Source organism: Poecilia reticulata, chromosome 6 (genome assembly GCF_904066995.2).
Source record: "Poecilia reticulata chromosome 6, P_reticulata-male-v2, whole genome shotgun sequence".
In the NCBI taxonomy this organism is placed as follows: domain Eukaryota; kingdom Metazoa; phylum Chordata; class Actinopteri; order Cyprinodontiformes; family Poeciliidae; genus Poecilia; species Poecilia reticulata.
In genome coordinates this window covers 31,743,264-31,751,782 of record NC_088835.1, presented here as the reverse complement: position 1 = coordinate 31,751,782, position 8,519 = coordinate 31,743,264, and the positions used below count along the sequence as shown (strand labels likewise).

The window sequence follows — 8,519 nt, the reverse complement described above, 5'->3', positions numbered from 1 at the left end:
TCCTCCCGGTGTGTGTGTTGTGGTGTGTGTGTGTTTTTTCCTCCCGGTGTGTGTGTGTGTGTTTTCCTCCCGGTGTGTGTGTTGTCCTCCGGTGTGTGTTTTTCCGGTGTGTGTGTGTGTGTGTTTTTGTGTTTTCCTCCGGTGTGTGTGTGTGTGTGTGTGTTTTCCTCCCGGTGTGTGTGTGTGTGTGTTTTCCTCCCGGTGTGTGTGTGTGTTTTCCTCCCGGTGTGTGTGTGTGTGTGTTTTCCTCCCGGTGTGTGTTTTCCTCCCGGTGTGTGTGTGTGTGTGTGTGTTCTATATTCTCCTCACGCCTCACCAGGTTGTGTCTTATTGTTTCCCTCAGACGTTGTGATCTCTTCTTTTCCAGGGCGGATGGAGAAAAAACTCCACTCGTATTTTGGGTTAGTAAACCAGTCGGGGTTAAAGGTCACGATGTGCTGAATGTGTTTTTATTGTAAAAATCGCTGCAGAAATATTCACACCCTCAAACATCTGTGGAGTTTTTCTGACTAGAGCCAGAAGTGGAGATGAAAGTTGTTTTTACACATAAACATTTATAATCAAATCTTTTCAGAATCATCTGCAGATTTTATGACGTTTTTTTAAAACTTCTGCTGTAACTTTTCTGTAAGATAAAGAAACTTATTCAATAATCTCTTATTTATAGTAGAAAGCTGCATTTCCACTGGCAGATTATTTCATATAACAAGAAACAATCTTCCAGTGGAACTAAAACTTAATTTTTAACATTAAGTAATTATTGATCAAATAAAACAAAAGTTGTTTGTCAGTTTTGTCTCATTTCAAATCATATATTTGTGTTAGAAACTAGAGAAAAATGAGTTTTAGTGATTTTGCATCAGATGCTGAACTTTTGGGATCATCGGTTTTAAATCTTCCACAGAATCTCAGTTGCGTTCAGGTCTGGACTTTGACTAGGCCATTCTGGATCAGCTCTGATCTAAACCATCCCATATCATCTCAGGCTGGTCGTCCTGCTGGACGCTGAACTTTGACCCCAGGCTCAGCTCAGGTTTTCCTCCAGGAATGTCCTGGTTAGTTTAATTTATGGGTATCAGATTAAAAGGGGGTAGAATACCTGTGCACACCTGACCTTTAAACAGGCTGATTGTGTGATGAGAGACGTGAAGCTTTAAAAACAGCCAGATTGGTTTTTTTTATTGCTGTTTTAATGTTTATTTATTCAGTTTCTGCATTTGGCTCAAAGTTTCATCGTCTTGCTGCCGTTTTAAAAGCTTTTATAAATCCCGTTGGCATGGTAACGCCCCGTGGGAGTGAGTTTGGCGGTAAACGTCGATGACGTCACCGGAAAACCTGAAACTCCTTCATTTAAATGAGCGGAGCTGGAAATAAACCGTGGAAACGTTTGGATCCGTTCAGACGGTTCTGCTGTTGGACTCCAGAGGGAAATGATGAAAAACGTTTGACCACCAGTTTGTCCTGCTGGTCAAACTGGTTTCAGGTGGGAGGCTCGCTCTGGTTTGTTGATTTGCTGGACGGTCTGGAGCTTTAATGGTTTTCCTAAATCAGCCGCTGCTGGTCTGGTTCTCTGCTGTTTCAGAGGAAACCTGCTGCAGCCGCTTCCTGTCCATCAGTCAGCTGATCATCCAACATGGCAGCCGAACAGCCGCCTGGTTAATGATGGATGAGCTGGACGGAAATAGATCACCTGCTCTCCAGGTCTCTGGTCGCTCCTCCATCCATTAATTATAATCTCATGGTGGGACCAATATGCAGCTTTCCTCCTGATTATAGAGGCACAATCTTTTTAAATAAAGGAGATTTTCTCAAACAAAACCCAGACTGGACTCAAAAACCGATAGAGACTGAAAACGGATCGCCTCTGCAGTTCGGTTTGAAGTTTATCGTCTGTCTCCAGCCGACTGACTTTGTGTTTCACGTGTCGCCATGAAAATATTCAATAACAGGAAAATGTTGCTAAATTTGTCTTTTTAGCAAAATTACAGGGTTTGAAAAGATGCTAAATATTGCAACAAAGTCGCTGAGTCAGCACATTGCTACATGCCCCCTCCCCTCGTTCCCACACTGGCCACGCCCCCAGGGCCCTTGGCTCCGCCCACTTTGGTGGAACATTAGTTTGGGGGCGGGGCCAAGCTTTCACAGGGGGTTAGTTACACTTTAAACATGTAAGAAAAACACTTTGATTTATTAACAAATTTCTAAAGTTAATCAAACTCCTGGGAAATTAATGTCTGTAAATAATAAAAGCTAAAATATTTAAATATTTTTCATGATCCTGAGTGAAAATAAAGATGAAGATCTTGATAAATGTCAGGACAAACATCGAAGGAAACTTCTGGCTGTAAATGTTGCACCAAATCAAATAAACCAGAATTTACCGTTAAATCATTCAGGTTGTTGCCAATAAAACAACAAACAAACATTTCTCCTTTTATCACTAATTAACCCAATAAATTTTACCTAAAATTTATTGGGTTAATTCCTGCTAACAGACGTCACGATGAATTTTAGTTGGTTTAAGTCAAATCTAGAGATGTTTTTATGAGAGGCCAAAACTTACAAACTCTCACATTCACAGTCAAACGCAACGGAAGTTAACTTAAAATGTCAGTTTCTGATTGGACCCCAGGCAGGAGTAGGCGGGTTTTCACGGACAGGAAAATAGCGGAGCGGCAGCGACGGCGCAAGTTATGACGCTCTCTTTTCAAAATAAAAGCGCATCTCCGGTTTATGTTTCATTCAAGTTTCTCTCCTGCGGCTTTAAAAATGTAAAACTTTCTGTTTATTGATTAGCTAAAGGAAATCATGTGTCTGAAAATAAATTAAAACATATTATGTGGGCAAAATATTCTGTAGCCATATTTGCTCCTCTATCAGAATTGCTGACATTTGACATGCAAAAAATCTTTCAGATTACATAAACAATACTTTCTCCCTCCAGGATGACGCAGGGACATCTATGACCAGTTTAACTGAGGTTGCACATATATGTGCTTCACAGGATTTTCTGCCTACATAATGTTTTTTTTTTCAGATACATAATGTCGTTCTGCAAATTAATTAACACAAAGTTTTAGCCTCTTAAAGCCGCAGGAGAGAAACGTGACGTGTGAATCAAACATAAACCGGAGATGTGCTTTTATTTTGAAAAGATTGCGCCATAACTTATGCTGTAGCGCACATTAAAATCGAGTGCAGGCTGGTTTTACCATAGACATCAATACGTATTAATGTCTATGGGTTTTACCGCCATTTCCTTAGAGGCGGCAGCTTTATCCCACTGATAAGATGGTTTCTGATGCTGGCTGTCGGCTTCTTCTGATGATGCTGACGTCACTGTAGCAGCGCTAATGATGTCATTTAAAATATTAGTTGCCTCTGTGAGTCGCTGCCGCTCAGCTGTCCGTGAAAACCCGCCTACTCCTGCCTGGGGTCCAATCAGAAGCGAACATTTGCACAGAGTTTGACAGTGAATGTATGAGAGTTTGCAGGTTTTGGCCCTTGGAGCCTCTCATGTTTTCTTTGAACTCCAAATGTTTAAAACTTGAGCTATAAAATAATTTATGACGTTTCACAGTTTGATGTGAAAGCAGCTTTTTACTGGAGCTGCAGCTGAATCATGGATCGGCGACCCGGCAGAGATTCTGGGTCACCGGTTCGGCTCGGTTGGAGTTTCTCTTCCACAGCCGATCGGCCGCTGCTTCAGAGAAACTTATTACTATTATTACTATTATTATTGAGACGTTTCAAAGCCCTAAAGGGTTTTTACCATATTTGGAAGAAGTCTGTGTTTTTCGTGTTTGGATTTTACGGATGGTTTTACTAAATGGGCCTGTTAACTTTCTGATCCTGAATTATAAATGTTCTGTTTAACTGCAGCAGCTTTCCGGCCCGCCGCCTCTCCAGACAAAGCTTTAGCTTTAGCTTTAGCTTTAGCTGCTAGCGGATTAGCGAGCGTGTACTGAACTTGTGGAGAAAAAGACAAATGCTGAGGTTGATCCAAAAACAGTCGAGCACGGTGGAGGAAGCATCATTCTGAGGGGTAAAGTCTGCAGCGTCGGCGCCAAAGGGATCTCAGCTGGATCTGAGTGTCGCTTCAGAAGCTGCTGGCTGAAACATTTCACTGCATTTGTTTAGTTTCCTCTGAAACGGGAGACGTTCTTCCTGGTTTCCTGCTCTGCGGCTCTGATGGTTTTTCCAGAACCTGAACTGCTTACAGATCATTTCCAAACTGTTTGACGTGTGGAAACTTCTTCCTCTCTGATCCGACCGTCTGAATGTCTGTTTCCTCTGCTGTTGCCAACAAGTTGATGAATTGCATAACTGGTGTCCTTCAGCTGCTGTAGTGAATAACGTTTCTGCAAAACTAAGTGATGCCGTATTTATACAACCTGGCAGTAAAATCAACAGTCCAGCCGCGTCTGACACGGTTCTGTTCGGCCCTAGAAGGTAAAGCTGGGCAGGCGACGGATCCATCCGAGTTTCAAACGGCTGTCCTTTTTCTCTCATTTATAAAAATCTGCATTTGGCCGTTCAATTTTTCCCCTTTATTGAGGATTTAATAAAGTGCTGACAGTCGGCCAGAGCAGACGGGCGAGGCGGAGAGAGGTCAGACTCATTTCATGGGAGGATCCGGGTCCAAAGCCGGCAGATGGTTCTGAATGAAGGGAAGTGAAGCAGCCAGGTGAAGCTTTTTACTGCTCATATCTCACTTTAACACACCGGAAATTACCGTCTCACAACTTTTATTGATGGAAAATCATGCAAAGGGTGAACTGAAACCCTGCAAGAGAAATGAAAAATTTAAGAGAGATGGATTTTAAAGTAGGTCCAAAAAGCACTAACTGGTTCTGGGTCAAAATGGATTATAACTCATTTTATCCCTCAGGCCATCAGAGACCTGCTGCCTTCCAGAACCACAACAAACTGAAGCAGAATTTAGTTTAAAAAACTCCATCATATTTAAGATATGAGATTATAGATTAGGTTCAGATTTAAAATTTAAATTCTGTATTTTAACATTAGTTTTTTTTATGCTGCTAAGATCTTCAGTTTCAGCCTGAAGCTGTTTACGGTTAGCATGAGGAGCAAAACATTTTCTCTAACCAACAGTTTGATACCAAACTTAATCTGTGAACGTCTTTTCAGTTTGGTTTCATTTAGCCTTAGTTCCAGCTAATTGTGCTAGCTCCTGCTAATGGTGTTGGCCGTAGCTAATTGTGCTAGCTCCTGCTAATGGTGTTAGCCTTAGCTAATTGTGCTAGCTCCTGCTAATGGTGTTAGCCATAGCTAATTGTGCTTGCACCTGCTAATGGTGTTAGCCGTAGCTAATTGTGCTTGCTCCTGCTAATGGTGTTAGCCGTAGCTAATTGTGCTAGCTCCTGCTAATGGTGTTAGCCGTAGCTAATTGTGCTAGCTCCTGCTAATGGTGTTAGCCGTAGCTAATTGTGCTAGCTCCTGCTAATGGTGTTAGCCGTAGCTAATTGTGCTAGCTCCTGCTAATGGTGTTAGCCGTAGCTAATTGTGCTAGCTCCATCTGGCAAAAATAAATTATTTTTAATGACCCTATTAGTGATATTTTTACTCATTTTACAGACAAATGCTTCTCAAGAAACAAATATTTAAAACAAAAAACAAAAAGTCCATCTGATGGATTGACACAGAACTGAAGGTGACAAACTGGTGAGTAAAATGAAAAACTTGGTACATGTGAAGTAATGAAATTTATGTAAATTACATTAAAATGAATTAATTACGCATATAAGTGAGATTTGACAACAATTTCACTGAAAGAGTCAGAAAAACTCTCTCTGATGGAGTTGACGAAAAGCTAAGCTACCTCAGTTTATATGATGTTACTCTGAAGCAGGCCATATTGTAGCTCATCAGGTCCATGAAATATTTACGTTTTACCAAAATTAAGCTTTTATTTCACAAAATTTCATCAAAGTTTTGTAAATTATCAGTTATGGTGTTGACACGTCATGGTTGTGATGAACAACTTAGGAATAAAAAGCAGAAAAAACTAAAGAATAACATAAGCTAACCGGAGCTAACTAGCCCTGTTAGCAAAGGAAGAAACAGGAAGTGGTCATGGGGTCCTCAGAAGTTCTGCTGCCCCCAATAATGCCTGATTTTTTTTACATTCTTTTCATTTCTGACGGTGTTGACAAAAACTAGGGACAAATTTCAATGGAGTTGGAAAATATATAAAAATGATATTTAATTCAATTTATTGATACCTTTATAATTATTTATATGACTACTTATACTTAATTGTCATAATATATAATTGTAGTATTTCTTTAATTGTTTTAAACTATTATAATGTATTGAGTTCTGATCCTGGACAAGGGCTTTTACAGGCATCATCCACCGACTACAATGTTTAAAATAAAATAATATTCAGCAAATACCTGGAAAATATACATTGTTGTGATCACATGACCCAGGTTAGTTTAGTCAGATATTTGAAAAAATAATATTTTTCTATATTTTATTCAAATTTTGTGTTTTATGCATAGGACCAGTTTGTCCCTATTCTGAAGAATCACTGATCCATTACGGTATTTATTAATTCAGTTTTTCCTATAAAATGATTGAATCCAAACTGATGAAAGTGTTTGTGAAGTTGTTGCTGTGTGTAAATGTGTGTGTTTGGCGTTTGTAGATGTATTTTTAGTGAGTTTATCAGGAAGCAGGCAGATGGTGTGGAGGCTCCATGTGGAGCGAAGAGGAGGACGAACCCGTCAGGATGAAGGTCCAGCTCCTGTGATGGATGAACCGTCTGGCCTGGCTGCAGTTACAGGCCATGCAGTAAATCACAGCTAAACGCTGAGCAGCATTTCATGCAGTAATTACAGCCGTTTACTGCTGCAGGGTTTCCTGCCTGAAAAACGGCGTCTTTCCTTCACCACCTGCTGCCTGTGGAGAGCCGCGCTCTGCTCTCATTGGCCTTTTTCCATCTGAAGGGAGAAACACACAGATGGCCAAATGGCTCATTCTTTTTTATTTTCATGGTTCATTTTTATTTTGGATCATTAGCCAAGAAAAGACGACAAATTATTTTTTATCACAGTGCAGGCAGATATTTCCCCTCGTCGTGCATTTAGTTAAAACTCCTGCACCATTTCTATGCAGTGTGTGTGTGTGTGTGTGTGTGTGTGTGTGTGTCGTCTGCCATGATGGGACATTAGTTGGTGTTGTGGAAATGGGTCCATCCTGCATCTTGACATGGATTTTAATTTGCTTTCATTGAATTTGAGCTCATTTAATTTGTGCAAAATGTGATTTAGGGATTTAAAAGGAGAAATTGATTAATTAAAAAGAAAAAATACAAGAAAATTAGGAAATCAGTGTTTAGAAATTGGAAATGTTCTGATTGCGTCATGAGTGACAGGAATTGATTGACATTTTTAATATAGTTAATTGACGGTTTTGGCGTCGGGACGTCTGCTGCTGCTACATGTTTAGCATTGAGATGCTACTTTAGCTTAGCATAGCTTGAACCAATCAGGTTTATGAAGCAGAAACTGAACAGATTCATCAGCAAAAGCTGCAAATACTAAAAGAAATAATTTTAACAGATGTAAATATTTAGATTCCATTAAAATACTTAATGCATGAAAATCGATCAAAATGAATGTTTTAAGGTTCTGACTTTAAATGTTTTTTGTGTCTTTCTGAGATTATTGAGTTCTGAGGTCCTTCCAGGTTCTGGTTCCTCAGAAATTGTCCAACTTTTTGACTTTTGCAGTTTTTCTTCACCAAACATGCGAAGCAGGAAACTGTGACGTGTTTTCCTGAATTAATATGATGAAACTGAACGTCACCCAAACATCATTCTAAACTTTCAACACGACCTTCATCACCTGAGGAAGATTTTCAGGCTTTTTATCCGCTGCATAAAAATGTTATTACAATGTGATTAATTAGTTACCCTGAAATAAACTCCTTTAAACATTATAATGGCGTCCCATCACTCCATTAAAGATATATTTATTACAGAGATATATTTTTAATAACAGGTTAAAGGTCACCTTGCTGTCCTGCTCTCTGTCTTTGCCTCTTTTTTTTTTACTTCTTTTGCTTCATGATTGTTTCTGCAAAGCTTCGCTGCTCTGTCCTCCACTCACTCATTGGCAAGGAAGGTCAGTATCTACCACACACACACACACACACACACACACACACACACACACACACACACACACACACACACACACACCAGGGTTTTAATGAATGTCTTCTGTATTTCAGCCACGTTCCTCGTCCCGCTGCTCGTTTTGTCTCCTGCAGGGTGAAATCAGGACGTCTCGTCTTTTTCTCAGCTTCTCGTCTCAATTAATTCCTGATTTGATCTGATCGATTTGCTCTCCGCCTGGTTTGGGGAGAACTTGAATCGATTCCTCTCAGAGCAAATTAAACCTCTTTCCTCGCTCTTTGTTGAGCTTATTGGTCCATTTTGAGTCTGACCGCTGGACCCGGATCTTTGATGGCAGCTGATTGGGACGGGA

At 40.2% G+C, this 8,519-nt stretch overlaps 1 long non-coding RNA gene across 1 annotated transcript; it reads left to right on the top strand.

Annotated features, from left to right (window-relative positions):
* Window positions 1-155: 155 nt before the first annotated feature.
* Window positions 156-2,388, top strand: LOC145552051 (uncharacterized). Its single transcript, XR_014087995.1, has 2 exons — window positions 156-1,483; window positions 1,583-2,388. It is a non-coding gene; the product is annotated as an uncharacterized LOC145552051 (long non-coding RNA).
* Window positions 2,389-8,519: the final 6,131 nt, after the last annotated feature.